At 36.2% G+C, this 18687-nt stretch overlaps 1 long non-coding RNA gene across 2 annotated transcripts; it reads left to right on the forward strand.

Moving 5' to 3' along the window:
- Window positions 1-2069: 2069 nt before the first annotated feature.
- Window positions 2070-5426, forward strand: LOC108997996. Of its 2 annotated transcripts, none has more exons than XR_001997254.2 (3): window positions 2070-2221; window positions 2901-4092; window positions 5267-5426. It is a non-coding gene; the product is annotated as an uncharacterized LOC108997996 (long non-coding RNA). The 2 variants fall into 2 exon arrangements; XR_001997255.2 differs by lacking the exon at window positions 2070-2221 and having other exon boundaries at window positions 2682-3007; window positions 3135-4092.
- Window positions 5427-18687: the final 13261 nt, after the last annotated feature.

An 18687-nucleotide genomic window follows, 5' to 3' on the forward strand; every position in this document is an offset into this window, starting at 1 on the left:
TATTAATAAACACAACTTGGATTCACGAATTGCACTAAGTTGTAAAGAAACAAGATAAATGAATTACACATATTCAATGAATTGCAAGATGTAATCCTCTCTTTAGGATAAATGAATTTCACCCAAAAAGCCCAAGTGCAAAGGCACCGTTTATGATCTCTAAAACAATAGTCCTCTCTCTAAGAGTTTATCACTTAAGATCAACATATAATCCACTAACGCCCGCTTGTGTAAACAAGCTCCATACTCCGATAATAACCTCCAACTCAAACTGTAACATCCCCTTCCCTAGGGGTAGGAATGTCACGTACATACGTAACTAAGCCAGGTAAGAGACTTGTATAATTTAAAAAAAAAAACATTGTTCATTCCAAAAGAAAATTTAAGTTAAACCATTTTAAAAAAAACATAGTCATATCCAAGTTTCCAAACCAACTAAATTAAAAAGAAATCATAAATATAGTCTAAGGTTCTTCAGTCCGCTCCTTCTAAACTTGGCCCGCCTGCCTGTAGTCCTCATTCTCTTCACCTAGTGGTAAAAAAAAATGAGATAAAACTAAAATGAGTCGAAGACTTAGTTAGAACTCATCACAACGTAAACTTAATAATTAAAAGGCTTTAATAAAATTTTCATACTAAATAAAATTCTTGTCATATCATGTTGAGTAAATTCATGTCATATCATGCTGATGCTAATGCTCATACTATGCATGACTGTCTTGACTGATCTGAATTAACTGACTAATCTGACTGATCTGAATTAACTGACTAATTTGATTTGCCCACACACTTAACCCTGTGTGAAGGTTGTGCATCGGCCCCACATCCCGCTGCAGCAAGGGGTGCCACTGAGTAGTATTATGACATACTATAGTGGACCACGCTTGAGTCCGTGGCTTGCACATCTACCCTGAATATTGAACTGAAAGGCCATCAGATTAACTGATCTGATCTTATCTTATGTTACACTTGAAATTTAGATAACTTACGTGTCTTATGCAACGTGATATGCATGACATTCATACTAATATAAATAATATAAAATGCTGAACCTGAACATGATGCAGAAAATTAACATGACCATATACTATGATGACTGAAATGCTTATATAGATCGTAACATGGTTGGTACATAAAAAGAACGACTATCAAAGAACTGGCTTTAATAGTAATAGTCTAACTATATGTTAATCTTAATTTGTGATCAAATTACTTACCTCTTAGCGATGCTTTCACAACCTCACTTTGTAGTTCGTTACCTATATGAAGCACTAGTCGTCACTAATTTTCTAGAAAAACATATCATCGTATTCCACTAAATAAACCACATTCGAAGGAAAGCAATTTAAAAATATTCGGTTATGCACACTAGTATCATATAATTATTTAAACATTAATATCATATTCAATCTTCCAATTATACCTAGTAGCATAATTTAAAACTTATTACAATTTTATTAAACAAGTCAAAGAAAATTCAATTAAAAAACTGGATTTAATTGTATTCAAAATAATTAAGAATCAAAATCTGAATTCTTATATATATATATATTGTAGTAATCTGATTTATTAAAAAAAATACCAAATGACATAATTTAACTCTTACTTATTTTTAGAAATAAGATTTTTGACTATTTTTTGAAATATAAATTCTTTAAATAGAATTCACCTCAAAAGTCGAAAACATAAAATGATTCTGCATGCTGGTCCACGAGGCTTCCGGAGACCTCTAATGTAAATTAAAAATGTATTGTTTAAAGGGAAAATTTGTAAAATCAGCTTAAAACCTCATCTACCTCTATGCACATATGACAGCTTATGTTCATCTTCTCGTACACATCTTGTCTAACAACAGAGAAGAAAAAAGCAACTAGGAATAAAAAAGTTATACGTAATTGACTTTCTGTAAGTATAAAAACCGTGCATAAATTTGAGTAAAAGAGACCAAGCCAAGAAAAAGACAAGGATGAAATATTCTGGAAAACAAAGATAAACCTTACATAAGGGCACTAATGTCAATTTAGCCATAAGAGTAGTGATTAGCACTTATATCTATGAGCTTCAGTCAGACAAGATTTTATTCTCAAAGAAACCCAGACAATGAAGAACTTGAAAGCTGACAGTGTACAAAGCGACTTCGTGCGAGAGGAAGGTATGCGACGAAACGACGGCTGGACAGAGATCTACCTCTTCCAACAGGCACGGTGGAGCAAAAACTAAGGTAAGCAAAATACTTGTTTGTTAGATTGACAAAAACTATTAGAAGAAAGGAAAAGGAAAGGGCAACCAGTGAGGCTTACCACCAGAGGAAAAAAAAAAGGCCGAGCACGGACAAGATATTTTGTTTTTTAATCTGCAGAACAATGGATGAGATCAAGAAAAACTTTTGCTTGATATAAAAGGACAGAAATGGAGAATAAAGAAGGTAGGGTATTTACTGCACTGCTGAAATTACGGAAATTATGGAATATAAATTGAAGAATTTGATTATTTACTATGTAACGTCTGAAAATTGAAGACATCATTCGAGGAATAGAAACGGAAACAACGACTGAAAAAATTTGAAAGTTTTTAAGGAAATAATTAAGGATTAAAATTAGTAATAATAGTGGTATTAATAATATAAACATAAAAATAAAATAATTTAAAATCTTTAACTTAAATAAATAAATCGTGGCCGTTACAAATCTCCTTCCCTAAAAGAAATCTCGTCCTCGAGATAGAACGTACCTCGTTTAAAATACATAGAGATATTTTTCCTTCATATCTTCTTCGCATTCCCATGTAGCTTCTCTCTTTGTGTGATGACTCCAAAGTACTTTCACCATTTTGATAGTTTTATTGCATATGACTTGATCCTTCTGTGCTAATATTTTCACTGGAAATTCTTCATAAGTAAGATCATCTCTAATCTGAAGAGGCTCGTGCTCCAACACATGACTGGGGTCCGGGGCATACTTCCGAAGCATAGAGACATGGAACACATTATGAATAGTAGATAATTGAGGTGGGAGTGCCAATTTGTACGCTACAAGTCCTATTCTTTCTAAAATTTCAAAAGAGCCTATATACCTCAGACTCAGTTTTCCTTTTTTACCAAATCTCATTATCCCTTTCATTGGGGCAACTTTTAGTAGCACTTTGGTCGCAGCAACGACTCAGTTTTTCCAATCAATGGTTACTGGTTAGTACGCTACACCTAGGGCACTGCAAGTTGGCTGTACGTTGGAGCAGTTTTCTAGTCAGCACCCCCCAACCTTTGATGGCAGGTTAAATGCTATGGATGCGGATAGTTGGATTGAATGTTTGGAGCAGATTTTTGAGGCGTTGTTCTGCACAGATGATCAAAAGGTTATTTATGCAACATACGACCTAACAGACCTAGCTAACAACTGGTGGAAGTCAACTCGGGCACTTTTACAGAATGAACTAGGGGAAGGAGTCCCCATTACTTGGGAGCGCGTTAAGGAGGTATTCCTGGATCGTTTCTTTCCACAGTCTTTACGAGAGTCTAGAGCACGTCAGTTCATGGACCTCACACAGGGAACGATGAAGGTTGATCAATATGCCACCAAATTCATGGAGCTGTCTCGTTACACTAGTTATCTGATTCCAGATGAAGAAAAGAAAGCTGAGAAATTTGAATGTGGTCTGGACTGGAGAATTAGAGATCGAGTACGTGCCCTTAAGATTCGAAATTTTTCTGAGTTGGTGAATCGAGCCGCTATTGTTGAAGAAGGTATCCTGGAGAGTATCGAATATAATAATCAGAAGAAGCGTTAGCAATAGTCACAACCTATCCAATCTACACGTAACAGGAATAAGAAGCCTCACCATGATAGTCGTCCAGGGCCACAGATAGGAGGACAGACTTATCCTACATGTTCAACATGTGGGAAGAAGCATATGGGAAAATGTTTATATGGCCAGACGTGTGCTTCAAGTGCGGGAAGCCGAACCATTTAGCTCATGATTGCCCTATGAAGAAATTCGGGAAACCAGGAAAGAGTGGAGGACAGAAGATGACAGCTACAGCACATGTATATTCCCTCACCCTTGATGACGCTGCGGTGTCAAATGATGTAGTCACAGGTACCTTTCCTTGTCCTAAGCTTAGATGTATACAAAATATGATGCATATTCTATATGATCCTTATAGTACTAAGTCGTTATGCTATTCATATAGGTACATTGATGTTGTTTTCTCGTTATGCATCTTTTCTATTTGATTCCGGTGCCACACACTCTTTTATTTTAAATCATTATGCATCGTTGTATGAAAAGTTGCCTGGACCATTAGAGACTAATATGTCTGTTATTATGCCTTCGGGAGAACATATCAATTGCAGTTATGTTCTAGTGGGTTGCCTGGTGGAGATTCAAGGGAGGATTCTTCCTGCCGACTTAGTTATATTTAACATGTTTGAATTTGATGTAATTTTGGGAATGGACTGGTTATCCCAGAATCGTGCATGTGTTGATTGCTTCAATAAGACGGTGGTTTTTAAAACCAAAAATGGGGAAGAGTTCAGTTTCCAAGCACCACGAGAAAGTTCTCCACCACGTGTTATCTCGGCAATGCAGGCTGTGCAATTGTTGAGACAAGGTTGCACAGGATTTTTGGCGAGTCTGGTTTCACCACCAGCGGATGGATTTAGATTGGAAGATATAGAGGTGGTTAGAGAGTTCAGAGATGTATTTCTAGATGATATTTCAGGACTACCCCTGGATAGAGAAGTTGAGTTCTCAATAGACCTCGTTCCAGGGGCCGCACCAATATCTAAAGCACTTTATCGAATGGCTTCAATTGAATTAAAAGAACTCAAGGATCAATTACAGGAACTATTGGAGAAAGGTTTCATATGCCCCAGTGTTTCCCCATGGGGTGCTCCAGTACTTTTTGTGAAAAAGAAAGATGGGTCTATGCGATTATGTATTGATTATAGAGAATTGAATTAGATGACTATTAAGAACAGATACCCCTTACCCCGGATTGATGATCTATTTGATCAGCTACAAGGAGCACATGTCTTTTCCAAGATAGATTTAAGATCTAGATATCATCAGATGAGTCAAGACAGTCATGCATAGCATGAGCATGAGCATGAGCATTGTATGGCATGAGTTTATTCAACATGATATGACAAGAATTTTATTTAGTATGAAAATTTTATTAAAGCCTTTTAATTATTATGTTTACGTTGTGATGAGTTCTTACTGAGTCTTCGACTCATTTTAGTTTTATCTCATTTTTTTTTACCACCAGGTGAGGAGAATGAGGACTACAGGCAGGTGGGCCAAGTTTAGAAGGAGCGGACTGAAGAACCTTAGACTATATTTATGATTTCTTTTAATTTAGTTGGTTTGGAAACTTGGATATGTCTATGTTTTTTTTTAAAATGGTTTAACTTAAATTTTCTTTTGGAATGAACAATGTTTTTTTTTTAAAATTATGCAAGTCTCTTACCTGGCTTAGTTACGTATGTACATGACATTCCTACCCCTAAGAAAGGGGATGTTACACAAACCCATACAACATGACACTTCATACAACCCGTTCAACTACTTAACTTAACCCAACACTTTACACGATATACCCTCATTCACAACTACACATCCATTCACATCACATAGCTTACAACCACTTCCAAACTCACCGCATCCAATCACTTTACACAGTTCGCAACTCCAAACTGTAGAGTGATCCCATCACCTCACATGGCATCTGACCATTACGCAAACTGCGTAGTGATCACATCAATGCCTCTACACTTAATCCCCTTCACTTCATAACATCAAGCCATACCACCACTATGTCAAAACTGCACAACTCCTTCACTTCACACTACTTACAGACACAACACAACTACACAGTGATTCCAATCACTTCAAACTACACGGTCACATTGCAACTACATCACAACACCGTTCAAAGTTTCCAACAGTTCACAATAACAACACACACTTCACATGTCCCATTACTTCACAAATACGTCATAGTTCACAACACTAGGCACTTCACAACAATAGAACAGTCCACAACACAATCAAGCTTCACAATAATTAAACTGTCGAGAGAAAGGGTGAAAGATTATACCATGCATCAGGGTTGACCCATTGCATCACTTGCTGTCCGGTAAGGTCCTGTGGCAGCGGCTACGCACTTGCAAGGAAGGGCCGGTTGAGGCATGATGGTCACTGCCGTGACCCTAAGACAAGGTTGTTTGGGTGGCTAGGGTTTAGAGGGCTTTGTGGTGGCGACAGAAGGTGGAGAGGGGTGGTCCGTGGTTGGTTTGGTAGTGTACTGTGGTGGGGGTGTGCGTGGGTGCTAGAGGCCGAAGGGGAAAAGAGAGGGAGGTAAAGCCTATACTGGTTGGGCACGGTGGTGCTCGGGTTGTGTCCTTGGGCTAACCTTGGGTGGTCGTGGCTGGCGGCGACACACCAAATCGCATTAGATCCGTGAGGGAGAGAGAGGCGTGGGGCTGTTGGTGTGGAGCAGTGGGGGCACCACGGCGTGGAGGAGTGGCCTATGGTGGTGCTAAGCTAAGGCTAGAGTGGAGCTGTAGCAACGATGGAGAACCCAAGGGAGAAAATAGAGATCATGAGGGAGAGGAAGAGCTACAGCGAGGGAGAGGATGGGGGGTTCAACTGGCCGGCGAGGGTTGTTGGAGGGGCTGTTCACGGTGGCAGTGCGGTGGTGGCGTGGATGAGGGAAATCGAAGGGAGAAGAGAGAGAGGGCTACAAGGCTGATTCGGGGAGGAAGAGAGAGAGAGCTGGTCGGAGGAGGAGGGTTCGGCGTGGGGTGATGGTGGAGGGGTGATGCCATTGACGAGTGGTGGCGGTTAGGGCTGAGCCGCAATATAGACGCCGAGAGGAAGAGAGGGAATTGGGGAAGGGGGCATCGGTTGGAAGGAGAGGAGGAGAGAGAGGGAAGGAAAAAAGTGAGGAAATTTGAGTTTTCCTTGGGGTTTTTAATCCCAGCTCTACATCCTAGGGTTCATAATTTAATCTAAGGGTGGAGATTTAAACACTTAAAATGATTAACTATATAGTAGGAAAATAAAATAGAAATGCAATGGGATTTCATTTAAAATCCCACTTTGTTTTCCTAGTCTCAAATTAATATTTTTCATCATAAAATAAAATAATAAAGTTCTCTAAATGTCTTTAAGAGAAATAAAATCATCTAAGTAAATATAGTTTTTAACATATATAGAATAATGAATATTCAATAATATTCTTAAAGAAATAAAATCATTTCAATAAAATGATTTTCTAAAGCTATATTATTTTCTGGGCAAATATAAAGAGACTTACATTAAAATTAGGTTTGACCCAATAATACCGAAAATACCCCTTTTAAAAATAATTTTGGACATTTAAAATATTTCAAAGACGTTAAAACACTGGGTCCCATTTAAAAATAATTTACAAGATTTAAAACACGACTTCAAAATTTAACATGCAAAAGTGAGACTCGTGACCAATTGAGAGAAAAATGAGCGAATCATCACACCACTTTAGCAGTTTTTGACACAACATATAGTTGTAAGCAATTTTTTCATATCGGGATGGTGAAGCTAGCACATTAAGTTAAGGTCTTGTTTGTATAACAAGGTATTATCAGATATTTTATTGCTAAATATCACTCAAATATAAAACTTCAATATCATATTATCAACTTTTTAATCTAATCATTACAACTTTCACATACTTTCTATAACAACCTATAAATCGTTGGGTAGATCAGAAGTGGATGAATAATATTGACGAACATGCATTGAGGTGTAAATTGTTAGAAAAAGGTAGGGGCGGCAATTTATAGGACTTTTTCCAACGAAATTAATCATTGGGAAAAGTAACTCCCCTTGCAATGAATGAATGGACGAGTGCAATGGAAATGAAAATGGCACTAGTTATGGACTAGATTAATGTTGGATTTTTTTTTTTAATGCAAAGATGAAAAGTAAGAAAGTAAAATGCAAGATAGTAAATTAAAATTGCTGAAATTAATTGACTGAAATTTAAATGAGTAAGAAAATTAAATGACATTAATTTAAATTGCAAGAATTAAAGGTGCGAGAAAAATAAATGATAGTAATTTAAATGAACATAAATTAAAGGTGTAAGGAAATTAAATGACATAAATTTAAATTGCAGGAAATTAAAAGTACAAGGAAATTAAATGACATTAATTTAAATTGCAGGAAATTAAAAGTGCCATAAAAATAAATGACATTAAACTGAAATTAAATAAGAACATGAATTGTAATGAATAAACTTGATGTTTGGAAATGGAGACTACGTTCTCCAACCCAAAAATCTAAACTTACAATTAAAATGATCTCTCAAATAAAATAAAATGAACTCTCAACTGAAATATATAAAATAAACTCAAAACATTCCTCAAAGAGAACTGAAAATTCACTCACTAAACAAACCCAAGCCCAAAATTAACTGTCTTCGGAAAATGAAATTCACTCAAGAACCGTAAGACTAAGGTTGCGTTTGAATGTTAAAGTGAGTTGAGTTGAGTTGAGTTGAGTTGAGATGATAAAATATTATTAGAATATTATTTTTTAATATTATTATTATTTTAGAATTTGAAAAAGTTGAATTGTTTATTATATTTTATGTTGAGATTTGAAAAAGTTATAATGATGAGTTGAGATGAGTTGAGAGATGTTTGTCATCCAAATGTACGTTTGGATCTCAAATTCATTTCAATTCATCTCAACTAATCATTACAATTTTATCAAATTTCAACATAAAATATAATAAACAATTTAATTTTTTCAAATCTCAAAATAATAATAATATTAAAAATAATATTCTAATAATATTTTATTCAATTTTTAACTTTTATCTCAACTCAACGTCTAAACGCAACCTAAAACTGACTAAAAACTCTTGAAGGAAAATAAAAACTGACTTAAAAACTAACTCTCAACTCACTTGAAACTGAAAAATGAAATCACTCGAGATTACACAAAACTAACTACTCACCAAAAATTAAGTCAGTTTTCCCCTTGTCCTTGTCTTGCCCTTGTCTTCATGTCCAAACAAAATGGCCAGCTTTTCCACCGAAATTCTTCGTGTCCTCGCGTGCCTCCAAACCGAAAGTAACTCTTTTCATTTTTTCTTCTTTTGTTTCCCGCGTGTGGGTTCCATTGTGAATTTCCGCCTTAGCATTTTCTTTTCTTCATTTCTTCATCTTGTCGAAAACTTCCCCAGTGTGCGTCCGCATTTCTTCTTTATTTTTTTTTTCTTGTTTCTTTTGTTTCGTTTCTCTTCTTTTTGTTTCCAGAGAAACACCATCTCCGCAGAGAAATGGCGTTGGCATGCTTGGAGGCTTCACATGCATGGACTGGGCACGACGGCGGAAGCTGTGGGCTGCGCATGAAAGTTTGAATGGAGGAGACGTTACTGTGTGAAGGAGCAGTGCAGCATTGGGTTACTCTCGGTGGCTCACGATGCGTTCATGGGTGAAGGTTTCTGCTTCACATGGCAGAGTTGAGGTGCAGTGGTGGCGAAATGATGACGTGCCCAGGAGGAGGCTGGCCGGATGCAGTGCAGCTAGGCAACGGGTGTAGGCCGTGCATGGTGGTGGCCCAACTGTGGCTGGGAGTGGCTCTTGGTGTTGCTGTGGAGGTGCATGGTGGTGTAAGGTGGACGTGCGGAAGAGTGGCTGGAGGTTGCATGGAAACTCACGGTTGTGCTGCTGGATATGCTGAAGGTTGAAGATGACCAAAACGACATGTAGTTTAGAAGAGAACAATCTTGACTGTAGATATAAACAACATGTCGTTTTCATATATGGAAAAAACGACTTGTTGTTTATGAGGAGAGATATTTCACTTGTAGATCTAAACGACAAGTCGATTTTATGTTTAGGAGAAACGACATGTTGTTTAGAGGGTGCTGTAAAATAGAAAAATAAAAAGTTAGATAAAAAAATAAAATAAAATAAAAATAAAACTAGATAAAAAAATAAAAAATTAATTAAAGAAAAAAAAATAAAACTAGACAAAAATAAATAAATAAGTAAAGATAAAAATAAAATTAGACAAAAAATGAAGAATAAAATATTAGAAGTGTGTTGTGCATGTGAATAAATATTGCCCAAATAAATCAAAAGTTATAAAATTAAGCATAGATTATGCTATTAATCAATTTAAATCACAACTTGGATTTATGCCTCTTAACTATTTTTTTCATCTAAAATCAATAATAAAATAATAAAACAGTTAAAAATATATTGGTTTTAAATGTATAAAATATACAATAATGTAGCTCAATCAGCAACCGCCATAAGCCACCCTATCATGAGTTTCCTAGCCACCAACCGAAACCGGCCACTATGATCTCTATTCCTCAGCACAACACCACCGTCCATGGCTAGCCTCCACCATAGTCCCTCCATCACTGCTTGTTTCGACTACCTTGGACAACCGTAGGGAACATCACAGGCGCGCGCATGCACACATACATTGTTTCTCATCCTCTGCTCTAGTCACCCACACCACCAACTGTTCAAGCAGTGCGTCACTTGCTGATGGAATGTCGGTGGCTAGCAGCAGAGTTCAAGACGCCTCAGTCATTCATAAATCCCTTTAGCATTGTAAGTGGTTCTATGGGTTGACCTTGAAATAATTGCTGATGGAATTGTGAACTTTGTACTACTGTCGTGTGAATTGTGAAATGTTCTCTATGTTGTGAACTGTGAATGGTCTAGTTTGTGATGTGGTTGTGTGTAGTAATAAGTTTATGATAGTTTGTGATGTGGTTGTGTGTAGTGTGAAGTTTGTGATATGGTTGTTCTGTGTGAAGTAATGGGATAATTGTGTAGTTTATGAAAGAGTTGGATGCCATGTAAAGTGTTGGGATTGTGGAGGTTGGGAAATTGTGAAACATGACGATTGTATTGGTTTGGGAATGTGTTTATGTGTTTTTTTTTTTATTAGGTTTAGACCTCCATTTTATATATCAAACCAATAGAAATCAGTGTGTACTCGTGAGCCATCTTCTCAAGCTTAAATCGACGTGAACAACCATAGATTACACCAAACAAGTGCAGAAAATCTTGTTGCATTAGCAAGGAAAATATTCAATCTTCCTTCCTCTCAAGTCTCACCGCCTTAGCCACTGATTTACCTTGTTTTAAGACCACCTCAAAAGTATCTCAGTCACTACAATATATAATAGTTACCTCTAGTGAACTAAACAACAGAAAATAAAATAGAAATAGCAGCAGATCATCCAAGAAGCTCAAGCTCTCGGGTTATTCTCTTCAACTCCAACTCTCTTTAGTCTTTATTTTCTTCTTTATAACCACCAGCTCTTATTAGCACTCATTGAGGTACCAATAAGTAGATACACTAATAAAGAACAACCAAAACCCATAACAAAATTAGAAAAACTCTAGTGCAACAACAACTAATATATTAGTAGGTAAATAGCAACAGTAATAGTTTATCCAACCCTTCACCAATGACTTTCCCTTCTCTCATGCAATAGTTAGATGCTCCACCCAAATTACTTTCTAAAAGCACCATTCAGTTACCTTAGATGCCACAAAAGTAGCAAGTAAGATCCATCTTTTAATTCTGTCCAAAACTAAAGTAACACGACAACATTCAAACCAGAAAAATAGTAAGCAGCAATTTAGAAATCTTTTCATTTGACAGAAACCTTTTCTTCTCCTCCTCAACACTTGTGTTATCTTAACTTAGACCCTTCCAAGAGCATTTCATCTTGGTAAGAACCCTTTTTTCTCCATTCCCTTCCTATCCTTTAGTCTATTTGCACTATAATATTATAGAGTGATGACAAAAATACTGAGGTTTAGTGGCCATGACAACAAATAACATCCAAGTAGTCCAGAAACTTTAGCTTTCCTTTATTTTCTCATTTCAATCCTTAGCCACTGATTTCATATTATTCTAGGAAACCCTAGGAGATGTTTCAGCAACAGTTTGACAGCAACTACGCACAAGAAAATCTGTAATTCTAGTCCCCACTTCTTTTCGTTTTTCCCTTAGTTGCTACCCTCCTTTCTCTTGGTTCTACCTTACACCACCATCACCAAACCCTTATCTAGTTCTTTAAAGTACCATGGAATGTCAACACCTCAACATTTTCAAAACAACAACAGGAGAATCTTAGACCAATGTAGTAATTATTGAACTTTCTCAATTTATTTTCAAATCCAGCCTATCCTTTCAATTTCACACCAAGTTTCAAATCTCTACCCCTTAGTCCCCTTCATTTCTCCTCCATGGTAGCTATAAGAAAACACAGTACACAACTTCAAAGCACTAAAAGGATTGGCACCTAGTAGCTATGATTCACCACAAGAATGAGTAGCACTAGGATTAGCTTCAACATAGCCTTGCAGTTTCATAAAAAGGTTCTCTTCAGTCCCTTGTTCTTGTCATGTTTGCTATTTTTTTCACGTGAATCAACCCCTATGAAGCTCAACCAACATGCCTACAATCAACACCAAGTTAAAACCAGCAACATAATGGAATCCAACCTAGCTGATTTAGTCATTTGAAGGTCAAGGAATGGCTTCTATTAGGAGCTGCAACAACAACAATGATTGCAGCAGCTGCTATGCACACTTTGATCACTACTCACTCCTCAATTCTTGGATTTCAACCACTATTACTTTGGTAACTGTCTCATAAGAGTTATAGTAAATATCTCTTTCTTTCTTTTATTTAAGTGAGTTTGTATCCTAGTCTTTTGTTATTTGGTTACCATCCTTAGAAATGTCATTTATGATTTTGTGGGTGCTGCTTGGTGTCATGGGCTAAGTTTTAAGTGAGGTATAGTTGAAGTCGTATATGTCAAGTTAGTGAATAGGTTTATGTAGGGATGATGGATTGGATGATTGAATAGGTTTAAGTGAAAGCGGTTTAAGTCAATGGTAGTTTTGTACAAGTTCTAAAGTTTAAGTTGCATATGTACTTGAAAAGGAAATGATGTTAAGTTGTGAATGCATGTAGGTTGCCATCTGACATGCATATGAATGAGACTGCATGAAATAAAAATAGCATAGAGTCCAGGCAAGTACTATTTTTATACTCTTCTAGAGTTTTCTAAATGATATGAAAATGAAAATGAAATTTTTTCATAAAAATGAAATCATGGTTTATGAAAGTATGCTAATGTAATAATGTTTTAAAGTTTATGTATGTAATGGCCTTCTTTAGCAACCGCTTTTCATGCACCTCAAGAATAGTTGTATGCATGTGAAATAGTTGTTTATATCCACTATTATTGTCTTTATATTCCATAAAATAAAATGATGATGTTTGTGATTGAGGTTATGAAAAGATGTTTAAATGATGCTATGAAACGATATTTAAATGATGCTATGAAATGATATTTAAATGATGATGTTTATACTTATGCTATGAAATTATATTTTATGAAATGAAATAGACTGATGAATGAAAGAAAATGCAAGGAATGCTTTAATGTATAAAGTTGCACAATGGCCATGACGAAATGAATGACAGTACCAAGAGGAAAGGGGTAGATTGCAATGCCGGATCGATTCTATTGGTAGTGCACCTAGTGTTCCCAACTTAGTGGAAAGAGATTCCTAACATGTGACCACAAGTAGAGTCCATGTCTAAAAGACCGCTAACCCCAACACATCGGGCGTAACAGTGTGTACATATTAACGAAAAGTGATAACAATTAATTGAATGTATGAATGTTTTAGTTTCTTTATGAATGAATGTACAAGGTGTGAAAAACGTTTTATGAGGAATGAAGATAGTTTTAAAGAAAAAACCCTACATTGTAATGTTTTCAATGGAAATAAATGCTTTATGTAAAGTATGTAGATGAATGATAAATGCATAAATGCATAAATGAAAATCTATGTAAATATATTTTTATAGTATGAAGTAATGTCTACTGATTATTCGACTCATTTAATTTTTATGTATATCCGTCCCCCTCCAAGGAACAAAATGAGGATGAAGCATCAGGACAAACATGACCCTAGGAAAAGGTGACAGAAGCCTAGGCATATTTTTTGTAATGTATAAAAGCATATTCTTAAAAGAACTTTGTATTTTTAATCTAATGAATACCGCTAAAAACTCCTTTTTAATTTACGAAATAGGCTTTAATTTTAAACATAAAATCTTTTATATCCTAGGGAGGAAATAATTTTTTTTAAAAGGTTTAGTAATTGTAGGCTTTTTTAAAAAAAAAAAAACTATTTCCCAAAGTCCCACCACAATGACGAGAGTTACAATTCTCGCGGATCTTCCTTCATGTGTTTTGCTCCTCTTTGAGTCAAGTTTCCACTAATATATTTTGGGTAATATTTCATGGAGTATTGATTGGTGAAAGTTAGGTTTGAACATGCAAAGGTCATTTTAGGCGACAGTTTCAGTGTTGTGTGAAATTGTAATTTTTTGATGAAGTTTTTGATGGAATCTTGGGTAGATCTTGATGTGGTGAACTTTTAACATGTTAATATGCAAGTTATTTTTATATTTATTGCATATTAATAATTTTTATAAAGAGCTTTACGTGATTTTAGAAAGTTGATAACTGGAAGTGTCAAAACAATACATGTTTTGGTGAAATTGAAATCTTTTGTTATGGAAATATGTTCCAATTGTATTGATATTCACATATGATGTTCTTAAGATTTTTATCTATGTGTTAGGAGTTTTATTTTGGAGAATATTGGTTTCGATCATAATGGAATAATTTTTATACGTGCAAAAGTTTGTTTAAGACCCAATCTAGAGGCTTTTGGGTATGTGTTAAGTTTGAACGAAACTCTTGCCATATGATTCTAGATTCCATTCTTAGATCAAGTTTAGAACTTTAATATGAGGTATTTTCATTATTTCTTGAATTTTTATTTCATGAAAATCAAGGATCTTGAGTTTTTAGTCCAATTCAAGAAGCATATGGTACATAGTTTTGAAGTTAGTGTGCAATCCGATAGTTTGGTGAGGAGTTTTGTGATTGTGGTTATTTTTTCAAGCATGCTATCACTTAGTATTGATTTTTAAACATATTAAGAATGTGTTTATAGACTTTTGGAGTCCTTAGAGTTGATTAGAAAAGGATTAGACCAAGAACATCAAGAGTTGGTCCTTTTAGACCTTAAACTTGGTGTTTTGGCATTTTTATTGTTATGACGAGATTATGTTTTTATGAAATGTGTTTATTGATGTCTTAGCATGATTTTAGAACCTAGGATATGATTTTTGGAAGTTGGTGAAATTGGTTTAAGCATGAAAGTGTATTTGGAGGACAAGTATGCAACACAAAGTGTTATTTTTGCCCTTGAGTGATTTCGCCATAGTGAAGTTCTTCTGGTTGTGATTTGTTTTAAATTTTTTTAATTTGATATTTTAATTTAGGATTAAATTTATTTTATGGTATAATTTGGAGTTAGAATGCAAAACTCCTTATTTTGGAGACAAAATTGTAAATTCTCACATGTAGAGGGGTAACTTTGCAATTTAGTCTTAAGTTAGTGAGTCTTTCTGTTCTTATGAGCTTTAGTGAGATATTCTAATCTTAGGAATTATTTCATTTCAGTTAACGCTTTTTCACGCTATGCTTTGCTTTACGTGAAAAAAATCTGTAAGTTAGTTTCTCACTTATTCTCAGGATATTTATATATGTGCGGTGGTAAGACTGCCATTTTTATATTCATATCACTATGCTTTCTAATTGCTATGATATACCATGCCATGTTATCAGTTATATGTTACATATTTAATTGTTGCACGTTTATCTATTATATGTCATGAATGCATTGTTACCGTTACATGCCATGAATGTCATGCCATTTGTTGCAAGTTTATTTGTTATGTGAATGTAAATATTATTACACATATATATGTTACATGTCTTGAATGCCACATCATCATTACTATTACATATTTACCTATTACATGCTATGAATGTCACGTCATCAGTTACATAGTTATCAGTTACATGCCATGGATACATGTCATGAGTCACATGAGTCCATCAAGAAATATTTTCTTAGTCAGTCATGCATGGAATAGTCGTTGCGTAATCACTATGATTGTCCGAGTATGTCCATTTATATTTCATATAAGGTACTTTTAGCATAATCATTCTGATTGTTAGAGTACCTCCACTACAATGCTCATGGAGTAATCATTTTGATTATCAAAATATTTTCATTAAAACTATTACTAGGTACTATCAGCATAATAATTCTGATTGTTAGGGTATCTCCATTAAAATACTCGTGGTGTAATCATTTTGATTGTTTGAGTATCTCTGACAAAATACTTTGGGCAGAATCATACTAATAGTTCACTTATTCCCGACAAAACAACATATAAAATCATTTTGATTGTGAGGGAATTCTTTTAAAAGTGTTTTTAATAATAATCAAGGCCTCATTATAGAAAAAATTGTGATGTTGGATATGCGATTTTGAGGCGATTTGGTGGTTCTGTTTTTGGTAGTTCCATTTTTAACGGACTTTCCTTTTTTGTTCTATTTTTTCAAATTCTGCTCCTAGGGCTGCCTTGAGTCGACATCCCTTGCCCCTCTGATGGCGGTGCCGTCGGCGGGGCATGCCGTAAATGGTCCTTCTTACGCCCAGGCATTGGTTAAATCGGGAGAATCCGCTGGTTTCAAAATTCCTATGAGTTTCCTAGTGGATATTAACGGTGATCTGGGGTTTATTTTAACAGAACCTGAAATGGTGAAGGCAGTAGAGGATTTCCGTTTCGCTCTTGTCATGAAGTTTATGCGTACTCGTCCCTCTATCGATAAGATCCGTTTGGCAGTGGTTAAGACGTGGGGATTGGTAGATATTCCTACAATCCGTTTTATGGATGATTTGCATGTGCTTATTCAGATGAAGAATAAACGTGATTTTGTGCATGGATGGGCACGTGAAGGGAGATTGTTGGACAACTCTGTTTTTCGATTGTTCAAATGGACGAAAGATTCTGATTTTGCTAAAGAATCACCATTGGCTCCTCAATGGATCTACTTACCAGGTTTGCCGATGCAGCTATATCGAAAGGATTGCTTGTAGATCCTAGCTACTCGATTTGGACGTTATCTTGGGACTGATAATGCTACCCTTAAAAGAACTAGAGCATCGGGTGCTAGAATTTGTGTAGAAGTGGATTTATCAATGGAACCGGTGTAGAGTTTTCCCATTGTTTTATCCCCATTGAAGATTATTTGGCAGAAGGTACGGTATGAAAAATTTGGATTCTATTGTCACAAATGCTGCCGTTAGGGACATACTTCTGTGGTTTGTAGGGTTGGTGAGAGATGAAAGGCTGATGGTCAAAGGAAGGAAAAATAAATTTGGCAACATGTATTTAAACCTGGTAAGGGTGAGTCCCCGGAGGTTCAAACGGAATTGCCTATTACAGAGGACCCTAAACAAGTAGTTGTAGGGGAGGCAGAGAAGATACCTGTGGTTGATGGCCAAGCAGTGCATGAGATGCAAGTTTCTGGGCAGACTGCGGTTTTACCAAATAATGCTGAGGATCCTAATCAATTAGTTGGAGGGGAGGCGGAGAAGATATCTGGGCAGAATGTGGTTAACGATTAGGTTGTACTGGGCAGAATGTGCAAGAGAATGTGTAGCAGATTGTTCTGCAAAATTTTGTGCCAGTTGAGGTTCCGAAGGATGTGCTTGAGGCATTGAGCAAGGGTGTGATGGCGCAAGTTATGGTGTAGAATGGAGATTTGCATGAGGACGTGGTGAGTAATGTTCAGTGCAATGAGGCGGAAGGTGAGGAGTTTAGGTGCAATGTTGTTCGATACAATACTATTTTGCATGAAATAATGGCCAGTCCTGTTGAGTTGGGCAATCCTGTTTTGACGTCCAATTCGGTGCGTCCGAATAGCATTGCTAGTCATGCAGAAGTAGCTGTTTTGCCACAGGATGAGGAAGCTCAGGGGGTTGCGTTTGTGCAAGGTTCTATTTCTGATTGAGAAGAGGGGAAAATTCCATCAGTGTTGGGGACTAGAGGCTATGATTCAGATGTGGAACCGAGTCATATTTTTGGAACACCAAAGGAGCTAGTAGGTAAGGCAGTGCTCAAATCACAACGGGTTGCCACCTGGTCTCAAAAGTTTAATTTATGATTGAGTCCATTTTTTATTAGAACATGTAGGGCTTAGGTCGGTCTAGAAAATGACTAAAGAGTTTAGTGACAAAGTATAGTGCTTCTCTGGTTGCGATCTCGAAACCGTTTGCGGAAGAGGTTCGTATGTCTGCACTTGGTAGTTTCCTTAATTTTCCTCATTGGTGTTCCAATGTGGTAGAGGGAGGGAAGCTTTGGAGTTTTTGGAGAGATTATGATATTTTTGAATTTTTATGCTGCTTGGCTCAATTGATTACGGGGTGGTTTAATTTAGATAACAAAAGAATTCTTTTTTCGTTTGTTTATGCTAAATGTTCTCAAGTTGACAGAAGAGGTTTATGGAGGGAACTCGCCGAGGTTCAAGTGGTGGAGCAACCCTGGGTTGTTGTGGGGGATTTTAATATCATTCGTAATGACTCGGAATGTATTGGCGGCAACCCTCAGCCATTGGCTTCTATGACAGAGTTTAATGATTGCCTTGATCAGTGTGGCCTTGTTGATCTTTCCAGTGGTGGGAATCATATGTCTTGGTGTAATGGG

Source organism: Juglans regia, chromosome 2, assembly GCF_001411555.2.
Source record: "Juglans regia cultivar Chandler chromosome 2, Walnut 2.0, whole genome shotgun sequence".
Classification (NCBI taxonomy): domain Eukaryota; kingdom Viridiplantae; phylum Streptophyta; class Magnoliopsida; order Fagales; family Juglandaceae; genus Juglans; species Juglans regia.